The sequence below is a fragment of the Marmota flaviventris genome, chromosome 10, assembly GCF_047511675.1.
Source record: "Marmota flaviventris isolate mMarFla1 chromosome 10, mMarFla1.hap1, whole genome shotgun sequence".
Classification (NCBI taxonomy): Eukaryota; Metazoa; Chordata; class Mammalia; order Rodentia; family Sciuridae; genus Marmota; species Marmota flaviventris.
Window position 1 is genome coordinate 116,177,387 of NC_092507.1, and position 26,241 is coordinate 116,203,627.

At 39.2% G+C, this 26,241-nt stretch overlaps 2 pseudogenes; both read right to left on the reverse strand.

The window, feature by feature from the left end:
- The window catches only part of LOC114079131 (T-cell surface glycoprotein CD1b-3-like), a 58,583-nt pseudogene extending 32,556 nt beyond the window's left edge, over positions 1-26,027 (reverse strand).
- On the reverse strand, positions 1,171-8,027 carry LOC114079125 (ras-related protein R-Ras2-like; annotated as a pseudogene).
- Positions 26,028-26,241: the final 214 nt, after the last annotated feature.

The window sequence follows — 26,241 nt, forward strand, 5'->3', positions numbered from 1 at the left end:
AGTTACACTAATTGTCAATTAAAAGTTTTACAATTAATACTTGATATAACAGCCAATATATAGCAGAGAATATTGAAAGTGATTTCAGAGTCTCATCCAGTTGTATTTACTAGGGAAGTTTTCTTAAATGTGGATAAAACTGTTCAGAGATAGATACAACCAGGATCAGACCAGCAAGTAAAAGTTCTACCACAATTTCTGTAGTTTCCATTTATTTTTCCTTTATGCGTTTACCTAGACAGAATATGCTGTCAAAGCATATTTGCTTATAAACATATAAAAATACTTGTTAATTAGTTTGTATAGGAAAAGCATTAATTATCTCTGATTCTGGAAAGATCAATTTCGTATTTTATATTACATCAAACAAAAACAGTCTTAGTTATTTGAATTCCTTAACCAGAAAACTTGAAAAGGAAGATAGAAATTATTCATTGTGCCCTTAGCATGGCTGTGGAAGACTTAAATTAAGAAATCAAGTACACATTGAGATGACTAAGTGCAGAATGAGTCCAAATCTTTGACCACATAGAACATTATCATCTTCAAGAGCAGCAGTAATAACAGGTTTTATAAGCAGTGTTCAGTCCATAAATACAATAGGCATTTTGGTATTCTGGCCACTGGGGGTAAAAATAAAGTTGTAGCATCAAGAAAGTTCTGAAATGTCTTACTTGTGCAGATTCCATTCAGTGTATTTAAGGTTAACTAAAATTGACATCATTTTTTTAAAGATAGACCAAAAATTCACATTAAAAAAAAAATCCCTATACTTCTATTTAGAGTAACAGTAGGTAATGCGATTCCAGAAGTTAAAAAAATTATTTTATAACATACAAGTTCAGCTTAGCAAACCATTTAGGTTCCAAAATGGATTCATCCCTATTAAAATGTAAGCCTTTAAAACAAAGAATCTGTTTGTATACATAGACATAGACACAAGAACCTTAGTATGAATTTAAAAGGAATCAGCAGCCTTAATGTTTCCTTTAAATAGGTCTGGAAAGAATTATATATTAGCTTCATGGAAAGGATTAGTTGGCTTCCTGGTCTAAGGCTAACATGGGTGATCTCTCCTTCAAGGCTAGAAAGGTACCAAAATGATTTAATCCATAAGGAGAGAAGGAGGAGATGCGGGCTTTTCCTGACAGTTGGTAACTCAAGGAATGCTTAGAAAGTGATAGAAGAATGGCAGCTTTGCTTGTCTTTTTCTTTCCTAGTTGGCTCTGGTGAAGAAACACATTCTTGCTCTTAAAATGTCCTTCTTACCTGGACAAGTTCACGAAAAGCTTGCTTCACGTTCGTCCTAATCTTTGCTGAGGCTCCAGGTACCTTACAGGTCTGATGATTCAAGTCTGCTTTAATGCCAATTAAAATGCTTGGAAACGCATCAAGATCCTTTACTCTGAGAATCTGTCTTCGAAACTTCCAGATTTCTTCAAAACTGCGTCTGTGACTGAAAAGACCAAAGGAATCCCTCACTGGTCCTCATGCACTGTTCCCTCACGGCGCCAAACTCTTCTTGTCCAGTTCTATCCAAAATAGCTAGCCAGATGCAATGTCATCTGTTACACACTGTTTTTTGTGTAAGAATCGCCAATGGCCACTTGAATCAAATGTATGGAAGATGATATGTCATGAGCTGTGTAATGTTTTGAACAACCAATAAAAAAAAATTAAAAAAAAAAAAAAATTAAAATTAAAAAAAAAAAAAATAAAGTAATTATGACTAGTAAAAAAAAAAAAAAAAAAAAAAAAAAAAGGATCATAATCTATTACAAAGCGGGACAGATCCGGCTCTAACCGCGCAGAGCCAAGCCGAGAGGACACCACAATCTCACCAATAGAGGGACTGCTGCAGCCAGCAGCTGATCTACACACAAAGGGCTCTGCTCTGGCAACCAAAGCCCTGCCCTAAGAGCAGGAAGCCAGACTTGCATCTCCCAGTGGGCTCCGGCCTGGACTGAAAGGATAAGGTGGAATGGCACTTCCACTCTGCCAGCTCCGCCCTCCCAGCCACACTCCTGAACAGCTGGACTCCAGGGATAGGGACCTGGAGGAGCTCTGAGCCCGGGCACAGTTTAGGAGCTCAGAGACAACCTGCAACCCCCAGCCTCCAGATACAAAAGGATTTCATGATCCAGTCATAATCTTCACGTGGCTTTTGCTAGATTCTTATTTTAATAAGAGGAGGAGAGTTTTAGTCCCTGAAATAGGACAGTCCAACAATTTCTTTGAGTGATTACTTTAGAACTGGAGTCCTACCATACAATAGCAGTCACTGGGAATTCCTTTCTGGTGGATTACAGAAGAATACATTGAGCCCAGCACTAGGAACCACCATAGAAACTTGACACCACAGTCAGCAGAATGTACGAGTTTGATGCTGTGGGTTGAATATCTTGTGCAATATTTTATAAAGCTTGCAAATCTTGCACAAATCAGTGCACTCAGTGTGAGGTTTCTTACAGGTAGAATTGGGGTGTTGTGGGGAAACCAGAAAGGCCACATCAATCTGCGTTTTAAAATTTTGACTGAAAGAGTCTGGATCCCTATCAATATCTCTTTCCTAAGAGGGTACTGCCTCCTCTTCAGTCAGGTTAGCTACTCTTTGAGTAAAATCTTGATTGGGGTAGTGTTAATCATCTTTCCTGGGGCCCATTGCTTCAAGAACCTAATACACACTCTCACAGAACTCCAGCAATATGGACTTGGTTTCTTTTTCCTGGTTGGAAAGTGAAAGCTAGAGACAGGTTGCATTTTCCAGTGGCACTTGCAAATTGACTCATTGCTTTTAGGTGAAAAGGTTATTCGAACATTTATTTGCAAAACAAATTTCATCCCATGGAAAGAATTGGACAATCTGGCATATACAAAAAGCTAAGGCTTTGCTTGATCAGTTTGCGTTCAGGAGGTTGAAGCAATAGATGCTGCTGAGCCTGACCCATTGCTCCTACCACTGCCAGGGTGCTATCACTTCAAAAGGTTAATTTATACTTTAAAATAGAATAGGTTGCACTAATGTCAATCAAGGACTCAATTGTGTTCCCACTGTCAATTTTACTGGGGTTACGTGTGGCTATTGGTATAGGAGCCTTCTTTAAATAAACCTAGATACTCCAACGCTGTTACTTCTCAGCTGAGCCTTGAATTTAGGAGGAGTGACATGATCCTGGGGATCTTGGCTTGGCTTCCATGGACAATCCTTTTTCCAATGTCTTTCCTCCTTTGTAGGCACAAAGATCTCTCTCTCTCTCTCTCTCTCTCTCTCTCTCTCTCTCTCTATATATATATATATATATATATATATATATATATATCCCCTCCCAACCTTGTGTTAATTTTCCTATAGGTTCTCTTTGCAGGGGATGCCAATAAAACACTTGGTGGCTTTAGTTTCCGTTCCTCCTGAGCATATATACCTTAAAAACAATATCAACCCCCAACGAGGTATTTGTGTCAATTGTCCCCTGCTGAAGCTTTCTCTTTATGTCTGGACACTTTGCCCAGTAAGGGTCATGTTGACCATTCAGAGATTTTCAGGGGCTCTCTGATCAGGGTTAAAATGCAGGTGCCAACACACACAGAGGCTCTGGGGGAATCTTACATCTGCTAAGCCTGGTGGGTAGATTGCACCCCCAATTTTCCATACAATGTCCTTGTCAGAAGAGGAAGGCTGACAGATAATGCCCTCCAGATAGCACTGGGTTGAAAAAGTTTAAATGTTTTGAAAATTTTTCTTCCAATGTTCTTCTAACTTTGCACACTGGTGGATTTGCTTTTCTTTGCACCATCAGCATAGTTCATGGCCATTCATTCTCATTATCATGTTATCTGCAGAACTTACCTCTGATAGACCAATTCCAACTCCAGATCATATGATATTTCAAAATACTATAGAATAGCCACCTTTCAAAATATATGTTAACCAGACAATTACAGTAAAATACCATTTTTCCCATTGTCATAGTCAAGTGGCACCCCCTTTATCCACAGAGAAGCCCTCTTCACCATGGCTGATTTTAGGACTGTCAGCAAAAGAGTCTCTGCAAAAGAGTCCAATGTAGGTAGATTTCCTATTTTTGTGTTACCCTGTTTACTTGGCCACTGGCTGAGAAGATACCAGGACTCCAGGTGCTGGACACCCCTTAGTAGTTTTTCACAAACATATCCAGTATAGTACTTTGAAGAAATGTGTAAACAAGGCCTCTGTCTTTGAGCTGGGCTTCACAGAGATGTCTACATTTTTAAGATAAGTTACAACCGGGCTCCATGGTAACAGCTGGCAGGGGGAGGAAAGAAAGGGAAGATGAAGCTCTCCCCTTCTCAGGTATTGTCCTTGAAGGGTTAACTTGCCCAAAACAGTGAAAGAAAAAGCTGCTTTTATGTGAACTTCTGCAGACTGGGAACTTCTGAGTCCCTCCCCCTACATGCTGGGTATAAAACTGTGAAACTCCCTGAACTCGGGGTTCAGGGGATTGATTGATTACAGCAAAAGCTGTGCCCTCTGAACTTGGCTGCAGCCAAATAAAACTGTTTCCTGCTGTCTTTGGTGCCTTGCCTTGTTTGTCCCTACAACAATAGATTTGTAGTTTTACTTGGCCTATTCAGCCAAGATCTTCCATTCCTAAGACACTATAGGCAGGACCTGACACTGTGTTGCCTTGTCTTAAAGATAAAATACAACAAAAACACAGAGACAGACAACAAAAACCAAGACAAACAGATTGGAAACCTTTAAAATGACAAATCAAATATGAGGTAAAACCCCTTGGTTTGCATTCTCATTTAACCATGATCCTGTTATGCTCAAATTCGGGACCCCCAAAAGACCACCAGAGACCAAGATCGATGTAAGCAGCAAAGAGGTGTTTATTGTGAGTTAGCTCGGTCCTCTGTGCACACAGCAACTGGTGACGCTGAGAGGCCCCGAGCCCAGGGTTTGCAGCAGTTTTATCACTCTTTGGAGAAGGCAGGGACTTCACATACATCATAGCATCTCTTAGCAAATCATCACACACCGCGGGAAAATCAAACAACAACTCTAAAACATGATTAGCATATCAAATGGTGGGAAAGAATCTGGAAAAGATTATTGGTTAGTTCAAGGGATTGAGGCACTTAAAATTGATTGGTTTAAATTGTGAGGAGGATGGGGGGTAAGTGCCAAGCTGCAGGGCTTCTAGTTTAGATACTGGTCACCACCCCTAGGTGGGGGCCATCTGGAATTTCAGATATTTTGATATCTTGGCCTATCTTAGGTGCTCACCATCTGTGGCTTTTCAGAGAACTGTTTCCACAGGGCTTTTCTGTGGTATTTTCCTGACTTTAGGACTGCAGGTGGTCAGAGGTTGAGTTTCAGAGCAAAATGAGGTCCCAAGCAGAATGAGGTTGCTTAGGTCTTTCAATCCCTTCACCAGCAGTGCCACAGATGTCCCCAAGAAGAGAGACCAAATGTTTCTAAGAAGGGGAACCAGTTGTTTCCATGAAAGAGTTTTGCAGTGTGGAACCAAAGTTCTCAGTGTGAACACCAGGAGAGCTTACCAGATGGCCAAGGTGTCACAACTGTACTGTGTTCAACTTCATGTTTATGAAAGAACCCCAAATGGTGGAGCAAATCATACTCACTCATGGGGGGGGGGGGGAAGCAGGAGTTCCCTGAAGCAAAAAGAAGCTTCAGCTGCCCTGGGGCAGTCCCTTAGTCCTTCCTTATTTCTTATGGGAACACAATTCTCCACTAGTTGATTCTCAGCAAGCTCACACCAGAGTGCCAGAGCTGACCAAGAAGTCCAGAGCAGGGTTGTTCTCAGGTCCCATCTGCTCAATTTGATACCAAAAGCTCAGTCCTTGTTCTCAATCCAATTCAAGAATGAGGACAAGTTTTAATGAAAAGGGAAAAATATCTTTTTTGCTTTTCTAGCCAAAGAGAAAGTCAACAGACTCATGTCAGAGAGGCTGCCATTCTGCCAGTGCGAGCAAAGGCCTTTAAGAGGGAGACATTTGGACTGTTCTCCAAATATTATTATCAGTAGATCTTAAGTTATATCACTGGGGAAAGGAAAAGGAAAAAGAAGAAATTTTAAAAAGTCATTTTTGAAATAAGTCCCCAGTGGTCAAGCAGCAAGGTTTATACTTAAAGTGCAAAAAGTACCCCTGTTTCAAAGCCACTGCATACCAATATGGTCAAGAATTCATGTGGTCTCACCTAATTTTCAAAGCCAAAGGCTGCTTAAGTTGACTCTACCAACAAATCTATGACACATTGATTTATTCTGCATAATTGTCTTATAACAAAGGCCCAGTAGCCTGAGTTGCTTGCTTTCAGAATTGAATGTCTTCCACTAAACTCCAGACATTCCCCTTTCAGCATACTTAAAATTATAGAAAACACATGCCAAAGATTTATCCCACCTCTTATTGTAGCTTGTAAATCCTTCTTGGGATTTAAGTTACAGCTATTTCCTAGATTCAGTATGGATGAAGTTACTTCTGCTTTGGATTTAACACAGTGAAATGAGTTGTGAGATAATCTCACTCCACCATTTCCCCAGAAGTTCACTGTGATTTCTAACACACTTCTTTTCATGTACATTTTAGAATGGCTAATTGCATTTTTCTCCCTTGCCTTCAAAAATACAGAGATAACTTGGGTGTGATTGTCAAAAGTCTGCTTTCACTTTGACAAAAAATAAGTAGGCCATGTGGGTCACTAGAGTGAGGAGAGCAAAGAGCTGCAGGTGAACATTTCACAAAACCACAGCTGTCAGTCATTCTTGATGTTAAGATGACATCTGGATCCACAAGCATTAAATTTGGCTGCACATGACAGAAAAATTAAACTAACAATAATGTCTAAAACATATAGTTATATTTCTTACTCTGAGAAAGATTGGAAGCAGGAAAGAAAGGGTTGTTAAGGGATTTCATTGTCTCAAGAACTTGGTCCCCAGTTTCCTTTTTAGTTTGGGGGAGATTTTACTGTTTTGTTATTCTCTGTTTTGTTTCAGACTTTATCATGCCTGGTCTGCATTCTGAAGGTCTTCTCATGGTTGGAGATGGTTGCCAGAGTTTTTGCAAGAAAGGTCGCTTTCAACCCGTAATAAGGAAAAATGTGTTGAGCTTCTGAATGTTCTTTTTATATTATCATTGATACATTCTTAATATTATGTGCACTTCTGCTATTTTAAATTTCTTTTAGAACTATAAGTTGTTGTAAAATCCAAGCACAGATATGATGATTTAAGGGCCTAAGGCTTCAAATTTTTAGATTATAAATAAGGATGCTGAAGCTTTGTTATAATCTCTACTGCCACCAACTGGTAAATATACAAATTTATTCCACTCTACAGTCTTCAATAATAATTCTAAAAACCCTGACATTTCATGCAGTTTTGATGTTGCAGATATCTTTATTCAGTACTTAGAATCTAAGTATTTTATACAAAGTTACACATTTTTATCTGAAAAAGGTACCCATGGTGCAAATTTTTATCCCAATTCAGTATATATTCTATAGAGCTTAATTATTTCCAATCTGCTTTCTTTTATTTTTTTTTTATTTGTTCTAAATAGTTATAAATGACAGTAGAATGCATTATGGAGAATAACTTCTCATTCTTCTGGTTGTGTCAGAGTCCAGCTCCAACAGGGGCTCTCAGGAGACGAACCGATGGTGAGGAGTCGGCGAAAGGGGGGTGGAGAAACAACACAGACACCATAGTGAAGGTGCTGAATCCCCATCTTTACTTGTGAAGTTAATCATATATATTTTTCATTTTGGCAGGCTCACAGTACTTTGTGGTTATAAAACAGGAATCATTATTCAAAGAAACAAAATATTACGTAGCTACAATTAGAATAGAAGAATGTATCTTGGCTTATGCATAAGCAAGCATTTTTCCTTTCAGTTCGCGTTTTGCTTTGAGTGTTTCTGTTTAGTTAACTTTTAATAATAGTTAGAAATGTCCCAACTATTGGGCTATACCTTGACTATTCTTTCTTGACTTACTGACTGGAACCGGTGCCATGGTTACGGCAAGTGGTTGACTTGTTATTAATTTTAATCAAACAAGAGTAAGAGCACAAACCATTGTGCACAGAAACAAGAACAAGTTGCCCAGTACTAAGCACTAATCTGTCTTCTTAACATTAATTCTTCTTCTCTAGATTTTAATTTAATTTCTCAAAAACTTCCTTGACAGGAATACAGGGAGTTTTTCATTAGACATTAACAATTTACGCTCCACAGCTGAATCATTGCATTTAGAGCAAACAGATCTATTCTTAGAAGTAGTTGCATTAATTGGGAAAGTCATGTTTTTTCCTTCATACTTAATGGTCATATGAGAAATCGCAACTATATTTATTAAAGGAATACAAAAACAAACCAGCCCATTCCCAGAAACATACTGCGCTCCTCCAGAGGATGGACGCCTTGCACCATCCACCTCAGTAGGGCCTTGCCATTGCCTGAGTCAGGGGAGGGGCGCAGCATGGTTGTACAAGATGTAGAGTTATACCAGTCCTATAATCACATATGCACATAGGGTAATAATGTCCAATTATTTATTGTGTTGTGTTTTGTCTTTGGAATCTTTTTAACTGTATATTGTTGAGTTAATAATTCTCCTTTACTTATATAATCATTAACACACAATTGTCAGAAATTGGCTTCTGGGCCAGGCACAGTGGCACATGCCTGTAATTCCAGTGACTCAATGAATATCATTTGGTCTGATCAGCCTTCTTTTTGATAAAACTATTTGATTGATTGATTCTTTATACCAATTTTTTCCTTTCTCCACATTATAATGTGTCATCCTTCTATTTCTATGTGTTCTTCTAAACTGCAGTGTTTCTTTGTGTGTGCAACAAAAGGTAGTATTTTATGTATTTCATGCTTCACTCTCTTAAAGACCTTCCCATACCAGTCCATATCTGCATTCTGCATAGAGTCCCAGAATATGTAGCTAAGATAATTTTTTTTCACCAGAGGTGGAGGTGAGTGTAGGGGGATGGGGAGTGTACCTGGGATTTAACTCAGGGGCACTTGACTACTTGACCCTAGCCCTATTTTGTATTTTATTTAGAAACAGGGTCTCACTGAGTTGCTTAGCACCTCTCTTTTGCTGAAGCTGGCTTTGAACTGGATCTTCCTGTCTCATCCTCCTGAGCTGCTGGGATTACAGGAGTGCCCAGCCAACTACCATATTTTATGAATGTGTTCCATAAGGAGTGAACATTTAGTGTGCTTCCAACAGCTTAATACCATTCAATTGTCATGAGAAACATGATTAATTATGTTCCCTCATGGAACTGCGTAAACACTTTTTGGAAGATACGTTTAGAAATGGATTGCAAAGTCTACATTTACAAACTTAGACAAGAAACTGCCACAAGCTTTCCTGAATTAATTCACCACCATCAATGCATGAGGACTCACACCTCTGCTCTTTCCTGAGGCACAGGTTTCTCACCCTGTAAGATTTTGCCCATTAGGTAAAGTAAAATGATACCTACTTGATTACAAGTTTTGTATTTCTCTAATTAATAATGAGTTTGAATAACATTTATATTCTTTTTTTTGAGAGAGAGAGAGAGAGAGAGAGAGAATTTTAATACTTGTTTTTAGTTTTCAGTGGACACAACATCTTTGTATGTGGTGAGGATTGAACCCGGGCCGCACGCATGCCAGGCAAGCGCGCTACTGCTTGAGCCACATCCCCAGCCCCAACATTTATATTCTTTAGTTTTTTTATATCAACATCTGTGAATGGTTTGCTCACATACTTTGCTCATTTTGCAATCCTTAAGGTGTAGACCTTTTTCCTTATTAATCTGTGTTTTTATTGAATATGTATGTAATGTTGTGTGTATGTGATAGTAGGAGCAAATGTGACTCCATTTTGTTTTATGACTCCATCCTGTAAAACAACCATGCCAAGTAGAAGGGTCATGACTGGGGCAAGATGTTCTTTTCCTTTTGCTATAGAAACCTTTAAGAACACGGAACAACCTAATGGGGCATTGTTTCTGTAACTGGGGTGACTGGGCTAACTGTGATTGGTTAGGCTTCCCTCCGCTTGACTGCACTGTCTCGCTTCTGTAACCTGGCTTGCTTGCATTGGCTAGACCCCAAACATCCCTTTTGCAGTTTTCAGGCTTATAAGGAGCGCCCTTACAATTGTTCAGGGCTGATCAGGGGAACAGCTTTATGTTCTGGTCAGCCGCCACCGGTGTGCTTCAATAAAGGCTTGATTTGATTATACGTGAGTGATCTGGAAGTCAGTTTATGAAACCCTGGGATGAAGCTTTAACTATAACATGTATATACATGCAAATGTACCATATATATGTGTATACATGCACATATCATTTTTAGGATTCCAAATCCACTTTTCAAATTTTTATTTATTACTGTTTCTCAGTGTGTCCTTTGTTGTTGCAATGATTCATTAAATCATCTCTTATTTGCAAAGCCATTCAGTCACACATCTGTATTCCTTCAAGGAAATCTTGTTTTTTTTTTTTTTTTTTTTTTGTACTGGGGATTGAACTCAGGGGCACTTGACCACTGAGACACATCCCCATCCCTATTTTGTATTTTATTTAGAGTCATTGAGTTGCTTAGCACATGGTAGTTGATGAGGCTGGCTTTGAACTCAAGATCCTCCTGTGTCAGCCTCCCAAGCCGCTGGGATTACAGGCATGTGCCACCATGTCCAGCATAAGGAAATCTCTTATTCCCAATAAAAATTTACACCAAAATTGAAACCTGATTGTAGGTGTTCTGACCATGGAAATAGACAGGGAAGTGTTCCCCTGGTGAGCAAACTCTGTGGGGTGGGGGTGGGGTAGCTGGCACCCTGATTCCCACTATTGGACAGCCCAGCCTCCTCCCTCTGAGGGAATAAGACAGCTATGTAGGCTCTATCTGGTTTCCTTAGCAATGTCCTTGAATAGAAGGGCTCTGTGTTTGTGTTAACCTGGACCTTATCTCAGCTAGCTAGCACTCAGGTTAAAGAAATACTACTTTGAATACAGTCATGGTAAAGAAAGTATGTGTTCTTAAACTCCCAGGCAGCGGGGAGTGGACAGTTCACTTCTCCACCACTTCACCTCACTCCTCTCTGCTCCTCCTGTCTGTCTGCTTGCACTGTGTGTGTGTCTGTGTCCATTCTTTTGTATGCCTCCTGCACAGGCATTCTTCTACAGGTGTTCCTTTACAGCCAGTGCCCAACATTGGGGCACTAGACCCCACATGTCCTCCCAGTCCACAGAGAGTTTGGGACAAGGAAGTCAGCCCAGACAGAGACCCTTCCAGACATTCGGAGAGGTAAGGGGTCGGGGGAGTGGCTCATGATGTGCATCTTTACACCAGCTGGTTCAGATCCCTAATCAGTTGAGTCATGGGGAATTCTCTACTGCACAGTGGCATGCCACGGAGCAGAACTTTCCTTTCTGTTCTGCAAGGCTGGACATACTGTAAGTGATAGTGATCTGGCTGCCTTGCTAACCAAGATAAGCTCTTGCTGTCCCTTTTACCCAGAAAGTGGATGACTCAATTTGAAAGACTAGGAGAAGTAGGTATAATAATTCATGAAAAGCCACATATTTGTATACCCGTGTTGCAAACTTGGTGTCTTTGTAGGGATGCAGTTGATAAAACCTTAGATTCTCAAACTTCATGCTCTTCTTTTTCTGTGCCTGGCTGCACTGTCCCTTTAAGGGACCTGCTTGCACCTCTCCAGACACTCCAGGACACTAGGTGATTAACTGTCTTTGTCTTCAGGCCTGCCTGGAGCAGCTGCCTCACCCACAACTAAATCCAAGTTAAGTAAGTGTTTGGGACAAGCTGAGGAGGAAGGGGGATTTCATGATTTAGCTGTCTGTTGCACTGGGTTAAATTTCGCTGGTCTGCCAGAGCATAAGCACTTACCTTCTGCTCTATTCAACGAGTTGAAATGTACCATTTTAAAAATTACAAAATCATTTAAATGGTAACTCATAAAGCTGCCTTGCTTGCCACTGCCTTAAAACCCCCGACTCAGACCAAAAGGAGGAGGAACTAATTTCTCTAACCCCCTCAGGATCCCATGACACAAGTGTTTCCAATATACAGAGAGACCTCTCAACCTCATTTCACAGACCCTTTCATGCTACCAGAGGGAGAGCTGGAATAGGTTTGATTACTACTAAAGGCATCCAAGTGAGGGCTCCCAGGGACTGGAACCAGAGTTCAGTTGATGAAGTGTTTGCCTCTCATGGACGAGATCCCAGGTTCAAACCCAAGCAATATTATTTAAATGAAAGGAAAAATAAAAGATTAGACTCTTCTGTTACTGAACATAACAACACGTTTGTCAATTACTGAAAGTAGACTTAAGTTCACCTTGTTTAATAAGCATTCATATTTCTAGGCTTATTGGACACAAATACTAATGTCATGGTCATAAGACATGGTATGTCTTTACACATGGCCTCAAGAGGCCACCCCAGTTTGGGGAAAATAAAATAAAACAAACAAGTGTCCATTCATTCATGGCCTCAATGGGTCACCCTGGTTTGGGGAAAAGAAAACAAAAACAAACAAGGATCCCAAACCTCCCTGTGGCTACCACCTCTTCCCCTTTCAAACCACACAAACCATTGCTTATGTTCAACCATGTGTGGAAACTGTTACAAGATTTGCAAGGTTTAAGGCAAAAAGAAAGAAAGAAACAAACAAACAAAAACTTTCCAGAAAGCATATAAACTGGAAAGAAATACTCTTAAAAAAGAAAGAAGGGTTACAACATTTTTCCTTACTTTTCAACTTCTGCTGGATTCCTAACTTTCCTAGCCTCATATTTCAATGTGAATTTCATTCCCTATATGATTTACTAGAGTTGCAAAAAACTAGTTTAGACAAAAGAAGAAAAATGTCTCTTCTAAATCCACACTGCTTGGCTGACTCTCTTAACTGTTTTTACCCAGTTTTCTTACACAGCTCCTCCCCTTCCTTAATGTTGAAGCACTAATAGAAAGGGAAAAGTAGAAAGACTCCAAATGTGCAAGTTTTCTTTTTTTTTCAAAAAAAGTTTTGTTTTACATTATTTTCTTTCAGAATGTGACAGGCTTCCAACTGATTCTTGTCTGAGTTTAAGGTATACTCTGACCCGATAAAAAATGTTGATATTACTGCAATGTAAGTTTTTAACTATTCTATGTAAGTTGATGTGTTTTTCTGATTAGTCTGTTTTTATCTAACTATACAGATTTTTACATTCTGCCTTTACACAAAGGCCAATTTCCCCAGAGTTAACTCTTAAATACATTCAAAGATTTCTTTTAATAAATCCTAGGAAGATATAAACATGGTTGTGTTAGGGATAAGTCTTAATAACTATAAAGGACAAAAACGCTAGCTATATGAAACCTTAGATTTCAATGTCCACCATGGTTGTTGGATCTTGTACCTGACATTTCCAGTTTCACAGGCCTGTCTTATGTCTATATATTATTATTAAATTGACATTTAGACAAACGAAGGCTCATAAATTAAAATTTAGAAAAATAAATGGATCCAGATAACTTAATTCAAATCAAATAATTAAATAAATATATAGTTGTTTTTAAGGTGATGGCTCATGAGTGTTTATAGGTGGCCAAATAATAAAGTCTTAATTTCTAAAAAATATGTAAAATATAATATTCATTACTTCTAATTTTTTTTAACAGAAAAAGGATAATTAATACTATTAATCATGTTTTTCTTATGTTTTTATGTTATAATTAAAATGAATAAATTAAATTTAACATAAATGAGATTAGCCTTCATATTATGGTTTCTTAAATAAATAAATTAAAAATTAGAGCTGATGCCAAGCTGATCTCTCCCTTTGTTTCCAGTTGTTAAAAACAAACAAACAAACAAACAAAAACAGGTTGCCACCCTCTTCCTTTATTTGACTCCTTCTTTAAAACAGGCTTTACAAAGAATTCATGAAAAGTTATTGACAGTAATGGAGGATCAACTTCCTGTATCTAATGTGCTATTATCATTGATAGTTCTTGTTGGAAAGCCTTATGCTTTTGAAGCAGTAGTTGCTATTCTTAATAAGAAATGATATATAACAAAATGGCTATATTCTCCTCATTTTTCAGGCTGTAATATTTTGCCTTTTACTAATATGTATGCTCAATTAATTTCTGATGGTCATATTAAAATTTTATCTTTAACAAGCATGGATATTCATGTTTTGCACCTTATGAAAAAAACTTTATATCTCTAATACGTACCATTCATCCTATTATCAAGCTGTATTAGCTAAAATTTTAGTGCTCATTGTGTTTCACATGCCTCATGATGAACAATTCTCTTTGTTATATCAGGTTCCTTAATTATATCCATTTTCCTTAATTCCTACTGTTCCTCTTATAGATGAAATAATGGTGTAAACAAACAGGTAAACAAAGAGGAGTAATATCTGTTTTTATTAATTTTGAATGGACTATTATACTCTACCTCAAAATTCTCCACAGTGAGCTGAGTTAGCTACCTTTATCCTGATGCTGAAATTGTTTTCTACTATTTTAAATGTTATTACAAGTTCTCAATATATAGTTAAGCTTGTGCTTCATATTTCCATGGTTGGGTTATGCCCTCATTTGGATTCCAATTCACTGTCTCTTTTTTAAACCCTTTAAACTCTTTTATAGCATCATGCATCTCCTATCTTCCTTGCTCATAGATATAGCCACACCAAGATTTCTAAACTTTTGATGGAGGTTGACGCTCACACAGATGAAGATATGAAATCTGCTTATCCTTTTTTTTTCAAATGCTGTGAAATCTCATGGATTTTTTCATCAAAATACTCGATCACTAATGAAAACATTTTTCATATCTTCTCAAAAGTTTCATGCAATTGTTCCCACTGTGTATACTTATGAACCCTATATAAAAATTTGTGAACCCAGGCCTACATTTTAATGCACAATGGTAAATGGATGTTACTTATTTCACTCCTTTTTTTCATGTTTTTATTACTACCCATTCTGGATTTATTTAAGCTAGTGCCCACAGGTATAAAAATGTATTTGCTTGCATTTCTCACTTATTGCTTTGCTTTCCACCATGGGCAAGACTGCTTATTTAGAAAATGGATAATGTATATCTTGTGCTTTTGCACAATTTTGTAATCAATGAAATATAATTTTAAATCATAAAATTCCTCATAATCCTACTGAACAAACTGGTTAAATGAGTGCATCATACTCTTGAAACTTGCCTTTTAAAACTAAAACAAAAAAAGGGGCAATCTAGCCTCTCTCATATTAATAATGCTTTAAATATTGTTTTATTTACAGTTAATGTGCTCAATATGGAATGCAAAGTTAATATTCACAATTGGTTGTCTGCTTTGGATAGACATTGTATTCCTAAACAGCCATTACTAAGAATTTATGTAAAATATAGGGTTCCACCAGACCCAGGATGACAAGACCCTATGCCTCTGACCACATGGGGAAAAGGATAGTCTGCTGTGCTCACACCAACAGATCCTGCTTGGACTCCAGCTTCATGCATGAGCTCTATCCATTGTGAATGGACATCGGGAACTTCACACCTTGATTCCCAAGTTTCATTTGATCCTGGATGAGGAGAGTCCCACCAAACAAGAGGAAACTCTCCTCAAAAGAGAGGAAGCATTAAAGAAGGACAGATAAGAAACATGAAAAGAGGATCCCAAGCTTCTAGACTTCCAGTGAGTTGGGGACATATAAAATCATTAACAGCCTCAGCTCTACAGCTGTTGGCTCAAAGGGGCTTAAAATGTACTCTGGAAAACTTAGTTACTGCTTTGTTTGCTAAACTTACATCAAACTCTGTAAATGTTTTGATTCTTGTGATAATGTTAATCTGCTGTTGTACCCCACTTGTGTGAAACTTAGTTCTAAGTCAGACTCCTGGAGTTTTAGAACCCATTATAATATTTAGGTTCACTTGGCGAAAATTGTTATATACCTGCAAGAATGTTGCAGCAGATTAACTGTGTTCTCACCATCCTCCTAGGATTTAATGGGCCACCATCATGCACAACGTATTCATAAAAGGTCTATTCCCCTTGATGAAAACTGTGATGATTCAGTACATCGTCTCTCAAAGGCAGAATTTGACGCTTTGACATTTTCCATAGTGGGTTTCCCTGGACTAGCTGTTGGGGCTTACAAAACCACTATGAACCTGGCCTGTGCTGTGGTAAAAAAAAGTACTAATCCTACCTCTCTGGCCATTAATATGCTTAATGAAGAACAAAAACAACATCGCCAGGACATTCTTGATAACCAGGCTGCTATTGATTATTTGTTGTTGTTACATCATAAAGGATGTGAGGATAAAACACATAAAGGATGTGCTGCTTCAATTTAAGCGATAACAGTAATTCTATTTTAAGAGCATTAAATTACCTTAAATATATCATTAGAAGGTCCAGCAAGATGATGAAGGTGTAGACTTGTTAGACTGGTTAACTTCATGGTTACCCAATTGCATCTGGTTCAAACAATTATTCATAGGTGGAAGTTTGCTGCTATTGGGATTGTTGTGTTGCACTTGCTGCTTGTCAATGCCTGTCCTCTATTTCCCCTTGCTAGGATTAAGAAGAAAACAGGTATTTTTCATCCAGAAGGCCTTAAAAAACAAAGGAGAGCTGTAGGTATTCAGACCATGGAAATAGACAGGAAAACATTCTCCTGGTGAGCAAACTCCCGGGGATAACTGGCAGGGTAACTGGCACCCTGATTCCCACAGTTGGAATGCCCAGCCCCCTCCCTCTGAGGGAATAAGACAACTATGCAGGCACTAGCTGCTTTTCTTAGCAATGTTCTTGGAGAGAAGGGGCTCTGTGTTTGTATTAACCTGGACCTTATCTCTATTAGCTAGCACTCAGGTTAAAAAAAAAATACTAATTAGAATACAGTCATGGTAATGGGCGGTATGTGTTCTTTGAGTTAATAAACTCCCAGGCAGCAGGGAGCGGACCCTTCATTTCCAGACTTCTTCACCACTTCACTTCACTGCTCTCTGCTCCTCCTGTCTGTCTGCTTACACTTTGTGTGTCTGTGCCTGTTCTCTTATGTGCCACCTCCACAGGTATTTCTCCGCAGGTGTTCCTTTACAGTTAATTAATCAATAAGTTAGAAAAACACATCAGATAAAAAGTTACACTCTTACTATTCAACAAAATTTTACATTTTTGGGGGGGGGGACTGGGGTTGTGGCTCAGTGGTAGCGCCCTCGCCTAGCATGCATGAGGCACTGGGTTCGATCCTCAGCACCACAGAAAAACAAAATAATGTGTCCACCTAAAACTAAAGATACATAAATAAATAAATGTTTAAAAAACTTCTACATTTTTAAAATCGTCTTTCAATTTGTTCAAGGTACTTTCCATCGCATGTCCAGGAGATGGTGCAAGGAGGGGTGGAGCACAACACCCATCTCCTTGCATGTCTTCACAAATGGAGATGCTTAACCCTCACCACTTCCCCACTTCCCCAGCCTGCCCAGTAATTCTGAGGATACAGCCAACTCCTTCCAATTATGAAATCTTAGCAAGTTAACATGTCAGCCAGGCAAGCCTGCTTCACATTTTATAGTTGGGGTTTCCATCCTTTTTTTTTAACTTTATAGGAAATTTCTGTTCCCTAAACATGAACATATGCATACGTTCCTGGAGCACAAAGCTTGCTCAGGAAACCAACAAGAATATATAATCAGAGAGAAAAAGCTCTCTATTTATTCCGTGTTGTTGATCAAGCCCGGCAATAGAGAAAGAAATAACAATTTTTTTTTTTCAGAGATCTTTATAGAAAATGATATAGTAAGAAGAAAATCTGAGGAAAAGTACATAAAACTGCATGAAGTTTGACTCTGTATGATGAAATCTAACCATCAAAGATGGAACTAGCTGGGAAATAGAGATTATTAATTATATGTTCAATATCTTGGAGCTAGGACTGATTTTATAAATTTTGGAACTACTCTCAATGAATATGTTCCCCACACAAAAAGTTGAACTGATGAATAAATACATGGACAAATGAATAAATTTTGTCAGGAGGAATTCCATGAGAAATATCTTACATGTTGAACTGTTGTTTTCATAACATTAAAATGGTTGTGCTAGATAATCTTTTATCCTTTTGAAGGCCCCGAGAAAATACATTTTTTGCCTACATTTAGATGGACAAAAGAATGAAGATCAAAAAATGTTTCAAAATCACTCGCTTACCCAGCAGCATAAAAACCGCTTTGATTTCTGGTCACTGGTTGACAAAAACACATGAAGAGTACAGGAGGGGTATGGATCCAAGTGCCACAGTTAAAAATCAAGTTAGTATAAAAGTTTATAAGAAAAAGCAAAATATAGGAATCAATTTTAAGTAATAACCAATCTTAGAACAGAGAAGAATGAAGAGGGAAGTAGAAAAATAATTTGCAACCAAAAGTAGAAATCAGCTGAATCACCCGAAGCCTGGTACATTGGGCAGGATGCTTTCAGTCACCAACAAGAGGACACCATCATAATGAGCTGAAAATACTAAGGGAAATTTTATTGGGTGACATGACTGAGAATTTCAGGGATCATTCAGGCTTTGGATACTGTTTAATCTAAACTCTTCTGTGAGTCTATTGTCACTACATTCTTGACTATTTGATTAATACATAGACTTGCTGTTCCGGAGTTGAAAAAATAATTTGAGCTGGTTTAAGCTTTATATCCTACATGATAACATTCAGAAAAAAAGAGAGTATCACTTTCCCCTTACTAACATCACAGATTTAGGCTCCTTATAAACCGAGCCAGCTTAGGACAGGTACATACCCAGACTCACTTATCTAACAAAGGTAAGTGGAAACTATAGAATGACTACCTTGAATGATACGTTGCCTGTCCATTCTTTAGCTTATCACTTTCTCAAGGATGAGTTCTCAAGATTGTCTTAGGCTGATCACTGCAGTTGAGAGTGGAGTTAATCGACCCCATGGCTGCCATGCAAATGTGGTAAAAAGAACGGGAAGCTAGACAGACTGGAGCCAGTCATGTCTGTTCCAAGTAGAAAGTCTGAAGTGTCCCAATGTTTGATTGCCCCCTTCTCCTGCTTTTCATGTTTGCCTTTTCTCTCATGACAACTTCACTTCCCAAAAGTTTAACTACATTTTGGATCTACTCTCAGTGCATATGTTTGCTATGCAAATAGTAAAAAATTGAATTGTGATGAATGAATGGATGGATGGATTAATTTTTCAGGAGAAAAAAAACATAGGAAAATATCTTACATGGCCTGGTCTCTCTGGATATTCCCCTTGCCCTGGGTCCCCTCTTCTCAGTTCCCTAAGCAACACGAGGCTAAGTCCCTTTTTCCAAGTTGAGCTCAAATAAGTTGCTCAATGAGAAACCTAAGAAAGGCCAAAAAATAATAAAGAGCAGAATTCAATTTTTTAAAGAACATTTTCAAGCTCATACTTTTTGTGTGCATGTGTGTGTGTGTGTGGTGCTGGAGAATGAACCCAGGGCCTTGTCCATGCGAGGCAAGCACTCTACCAACTGAGCTACTGAGCTATATACCCAGGCCCAGTGATGATCTTTTTTTTTTCTCCATTATTTTATACTCAATATGCACCTACTGCATAATAAGTATATAGTAGGTGCCTAGGAGCTATTGAATCCATTTAGGAATTTTAAAGAAATTGAAGTTAATCATGGATATCTTGACTCACACTGTCATTAAGTCCACCTTCATAATCAAGATTTCTGTATTTGCTAACTTGTCTATTTATTGATCTTCACTTGTAACCCCAAATCAATACTCAGTTTTTTATGGATCTGTGCACTGTGGTGCGACACTTGAGTCACATGAAGGTCATGCTCCTTGGGCCCAAGAGTTGGGAAGTGGCCTACGTTGCCTATGTGAGAGGCTCTCAGGGTTCAGCACACTGAATCTGGAAGTTGTGGTGAGCACACTAACCACACTCAGCCCCATCTCCATGGTAACCTGGCCTCTCTCAGGTGCACAGCATGTTCTTTGCCTTCTGCTTTTCTGCCACTGACCTACTACTAATCCATTGGTTACTGCTTGTAAGTATGTTTCTGGCTCTTCGGATCATTATGACCCTCAGATAAATCTGTCCAGTGACAGGCTATGCTTAAAAGCTTGCCTATGAAATAATAAAGTGGATCGAGCTCTCGGAAACTGGTCTCCAGAGGTCTCTTTTCGATTCCGTTGCCACACCATCCTCAGCTGTTCCGAGGGCTTCTGCAGGACCGAGCGAGCCCCTACACACTCCCTAGAAAAGTCACAGGAGGTGATGTTCTGCCTCTGGTTTCACTCCTCACTACAGGACAAGCATCTTTCTGTGGTCTATTCAGCACCATTTTTTCCCCATATTTTTGTGTCCTTTGCTACTGATTTTGTGAATTAAAATGACCCCAAAACATACTGCAGAAGGGCTATCTACTGTTTTTTTAACTCAAAAAGGCTAAAAAGTGCCTTAACGAGTAACTAAATGAGTTAGATGAACTTTGGGTTTAGAGTGCAGTTGGCTGTGATTTCAATTTTAATGAATAAACAATACAGAACACCAGGGAAAAGAGGAAATCTGATTAGTAAGTGAGCATTTTTTTATAGTAACAGATATAATAATATGAGTAAGCTTTGTAAAAGCAGCTAAATTTATTTTTTTATTGAGACAAAGTAAATTTTTTTTTTAAGTAGAGAGAATTGTAGCAAAGCTGAAAGCCAAAGAAATCTACAAACACATTATTCAAGTCAGGAAATTGTTATACACTTTTCAGGTAGTGTTTTAGTACAAAAAAAAAAAACTGCATTTAAATAATTATTTGCAATTTATTTAACTGCATTTAAATAATATATTTTAAAACAAATATACAAAAACAAAGTTATGTATTTAATGTTTAACAAAAACATTATAAACTTCTAACCCTGTTTTTACCTTAGTAACATGGTTCAGTGTTCACTAATCCAGTATTTGCAGCAGCCACTGTATAGAATATAACTACAATGAATAATGACAGCAACGTACTGTATGTACATTACTTACTTGGACCCTGTATTAATCCTTAGGAACAATACTCTCTTTTATGATTCTTTTCTCTTCAGTGACACACTTGTATCATATTCCAAATACTACCTATATCAGACGCCTTTCAAGTTTTTTTTTTATTAGTTGTTCAAAACATTACAAAGCTCTTGACATATCATATTTCATATATTTGATTCAAGTGGGTTATGAACTCGCATTTTTACCCCATATACAGATTGCAGAATAACATCGGTTACACATCCACTTTTTTACATACTGCCATACTAGTGTCTGTTGTATTCTGCTGCCTTTTCTATCCTCTACTATCCCCCCTCCCCTCCCTTCCCCTCCCATCTTCTCTCTCTAACCCATCTACTGTAATTCATTTCGCCTTTCAAGTTTTAATGCACCCAGTGAATCTACTGTTGATTTTTTTTAAATGTAAAGAATAGTTCATAAGTCTAACATCAGAGGCCAGATTCTACCTTTCTACCAACCCCCAATGTGATCAATCTGCCATTTGACTATCAAAACATTGAATATTGAGAAACTTCATCCTCCCCAGCTCTTTCAATTTAAAATCTTTGGAACAATAGTTCCACTATACTAATTCTCTACAGTTGAATAACAAAAGGGGAAAGATGCAAAGTTGTGTTTCTTCTCAGAGGCTCAGAGAAGAAATTGTAAAACTAGGATAGCTTGAAATATCTTGGCAAAGTGAGAAGACTTTTAATAAGAGGCACATCAAATACCTCAACTGTAACACAGATGTCAGGAAAGGAGAAAATTTTAAAATATTAAACATTTGGCTTAAATTAAATACTGTTTTTCTTAAGAACATGTTATGTGCAGGCAAGACACTTCCCCAGGGTTATAGACATTAAAAAGACATGCACTTTGCTCTCAAGTTTCTAATATTAAAAGGGGAAAAGAACCTACACAACTGCCAGAGAAGCTAGGGAGTGAGGGGTATGGATAGCAAAGTGCAGTTGAAATGTGGGGGAACATAGATGAGAGACAGACTGCTTTCCACTGGGAATCAAGGAAGGTCCTGGGAAGGATGTAAGCTGTGAAGGTGTGTAGAATGCACCTAATGATCAATTAATATCGAACAAGATGGAGTTAAAAAACTGAATTTTAAACCCCCAGAATTCAGGTGAGAACAACAAATCCTGCAAGCTTACACTGAGCATTTCTTGGTTAACTGATCATGAAGTAGCAATAAATTATAAAGGTTTCACGAGGAGAGTTGAAGTGATGTCATCACCACGTGGTGTTGAGGTGTATGATGAGCAGCTGGGTTACTGGGTCCTCATTTCAAAGGGAGAGCACTGCAGAGGTTCACGGTTTGTCCTAAAGTGAACCAAATGAGAACAGAGCAAATTACAGAAATTCATAAGGTGGAGGTAAGAACTGAGGAGACAAAAAAAAAATATGAAAGGGACTAAGGATAAAAGTAAAAGTGAGGAGAAAGAAAAAAATGGTAATAAAAGTGGGGAATGAGGGAAGAATAGGAAAAAATGAATACAAAGAACTCACCAGAGCTTCCTAAACCATATGCAAGACCTATCAGAAGAGCCAGGGCCACCTCCATGGCCAAGATCAAGCCCAGGAAACTGTGATGCTCTGCAGATTCAAATGGACACCAAGGAGGTTATTTTAAATCCATTCCCTGTTTTACCCAATTTGCTTCCTGTTTAATTGTATTAACCTGGGCTTCTCTGGTTTGTCTACCTCACCAATCTTTCTCCCCACTTTTTCTCAAATCCCTTTTCAGAGATGAATACTTTATCAACCCACGATATCCTCCTGCATCTACTCATTCCTCAGTTTTTAACTCTTCTATGCCTTTGATTAACTTACTTGTCTTTTTTTAGGTCTGAAATCCCCCAATCCCAAATTTATAGATGGTCCTTCTGTTCTTCTAGAGGATCACAACCTCCCATCTCCAGCCTGGGTCCCACTCTTACCACCCCAGTAGAGGACGAGGTCCTGCCCCCTAGGCTGCTGTGCTTCACCCTGCAGGCCAGGCCAGCTACCTCCCCAGCTGCCACATCCAGGGTTGCTCGGAGATACCACGTCCCATCTGCATTAGGCAGGATGACACCTCTCTGAGTGCCCAACTGCTCCTGCTCACCTCGCATCCACATCACTCACATGGGCTTTGGGTAGAAGCCAGACACGTGGCACACCAGCAGCAGACGGCCAGGCCCAGGACTGGAACCACTGGACAGCCAGGCCTCAGGCTTCACTGAAAAGGACAGAAAAGAGGTTCACAGGTGGACAAGAAGATACCTGAGTGGTTCAAATCCCATCACCTCTGATAGGTCCATCTTTCCCACTTCTGAACATGCCACTCACCCTCCTCTCCTTTGTGACCCCTTCTTATTCTCAATTTGCTTTTAGATTACAAAGTTCTTGGAGAATGGGTACAGTACTGACCTTGTCACTGGAGATGAGCCTTCCCTGCATCAAGAAGACCCAAGATGAATCAGGGGCAGGTGTCACTGAGAAGCCTGGGCATCCTGTGTGTGAAGGCTGGGTTCAGACTGAGTAGTCTGCAGAAATCTTGGCCCTTTCTTCCTCCCTCTGGAGAAGGCAACCATGTTTCATTCTGAAAACTCGGAAATCAGTTCCTTAAACAGCTAACTGTAAAAAGGTTATGAAGTTCTTCCCTGAGTGCATCTCACAGCCTGCTGCCATCTGTATATCAAAGGGACCTAGGGAAGAGGGATTCAATGAATTAAAGGACAAAGGGAATTTAAAAAGGATAAAATGGAATGAGTAGAAGCAACACACAATAGAAGTGGAAAGGAGAAGTTTTGGAGATTTACAGGAATGGAACCAATTCTGGTTGAATCACAGGTGCACAGAAAAGGGAACTGATAGGAGTTGGAGGTAGAGGAAGAGATGAATGATTTGAAAAAAATGGAAGATTGTTCAAAGGTACATGGAACTGTGTGGGAGGGGGAAGTTGTGAGTCTGAGATTGTAACAAGCTAGGGTAAGTGCATCCTGTGGTTACAATGACTGTGCAGACAGGGAAGGCTGAAGAGATTCAACGGGGGAGAGGAAAATCACACTTTAAAGAGTTAACCAAAGAGTGAGGAGGCTACATAACTAGAGATCTGGGAAAAGGGTGGCCACAAGATATATCTCTAAGGCAGGATGAAAAAATATAGTCCTGCAATCAATGAGAAAGCAGTTCATAAGTAGCAGAAGACAGAAGTGTTTGAAGGATCTGGTTTATAGAACTTGCCCAACTGTGTGATTATAATTTTATGATGGAGAGAATGGAGTAAGATTCAGAACAGAGTATGCGATTTCCTAGAGGAATAAAAACTCACAGAGAGATACCCCATGCACCACCCTCCCAATTGAGGGAACTGAACTCACAATCAAATTGTAATAGACCAGTGTGAACTGCCTGAGAGACACTAGTGAAGTAGTTTCGGAAATATGTTTCCAGTTCACTCAACTCCTTGTTGCTGAATTTGCCCCTGGACCAGGGATACAGGAAAATGATAGTATCAGAGCTGGCTGTCCCAGCTGCGAGTCTACAGTTCATGCAACCCAACTGAGCATTTACCTTGTACCCAGGAATTGTTGTAAAAGGATGCAGTCTTGCTGATATGGACGGTAATAGGATCTTCAAACCCTGTATGTAGCAAAAGAATAGAAACAATGGGGAGAAATGAGATACTTGGAAGGAGAGAATTGGGAAAAAATGGCACCAGAATGGGAAGACTCAGAATGCGAAGCACAGAAGGAGCACATTTATCTTAGGTGGCATTTGCTTATTACAGGGTCCCCTGCTCTCTCTGTAAACACCCTCCAGAAGACTACAGGGACCTCCAGTCAAGGGCATTTATGATAGCACCATCATGGCACTCTTAATCTCTAGGTGTAAACTACCAGCACAAACACACACACACACACACACACACACACACACACACACACACACCCTCTTCTGTCTAACTGGTCAATTGCCCCAGTTCTTATCAATTTCACTGTCACAGCATGGCACTTGCACTTGTTATTGTTTTCTCTCTGAAAAGTTTTTCTTTGATTTCTGTTCTAAACAAAACCTATCCCCGCAGAACTCTCTTCTTACTTTCCTTCTCCAACCAGCAGAAAAATGTTTACTGTCTGAAACAAGAAAATTCTGCTCCTGGCCAAAACCCTGAGCCTCCTACTCAGTTTCCCATTTCCCTTTAGTTTGGGCTTTCTTCTAAGATTCCAGCTTCTCTCACATCACCAGCTTCTATCCCATTGATCTTCTCCTATTTTGACTGCCATAGAACAAGTTTTATATGGCACTGAAAAGTCATCTTATCAATAGGGACTTTTGGTTTTTTTTCAGTGCTGAGGATTGAGCCCCGGATCTTGTGCATTTTCTGTTATTCTGTCCACTTGCCCCTTTGCATTATTCCCTTTCTGATTTGCACATCTGGGCTGTCTCCCCCAAACTCTCAGTTGCTGGCTTCCCTGTGAACCACACTTTGACCTTAGTGGTCTACTTTTTTGCCTTCAATTTTATGTCCCCAAAGCCCAAATCACTACCGTCCCAGTTGCTGTCCACCCCCCTCCTCTGCTGTAGCAGCTTCAAGATCACATCTTTTGTGTAGTTTTTTCATTTGTTCCTTGGTGGTATCCATCTATTTGCTTTTGAAGGAGTTTGGCTGCAGATCTACCATTTGTGAGTCAGACCCTAGAGAATGTGTGTCGTCTGTGCTTTGTCTGCAGTAGGAGCTCCTAGGCTCATGACAGAAAACCAGAATCCTAGATTCCAGAGTTTTAAACATCACTACACACACAAAAACAAACAAACAAGTAAACAAAAAAGCTTTCTACCTACCAAGAGATAGTCACAAACTTTCCATGTTGCGTCCCCCTTTCCTAACCACCGAGAGCTTCCTCACCTCTCGCCCCATGTTCTTATACAGTGTCCTCATGGCCTTTCAAAACATCCTCCTGGGATGCCTGACAGATTCTGTGCCTTCCTTCTGTACATCAAAATCTCCTAGAAGATAGAAGAAGAAAGGAGGCAGTGAAGGAACAGCTGACGACAGATGGGGACAGCATACATGTTCTAAGACCCCATATCAGACAGTATGAGTTCTGGAGAGACTTGTAGATTGGTAACTA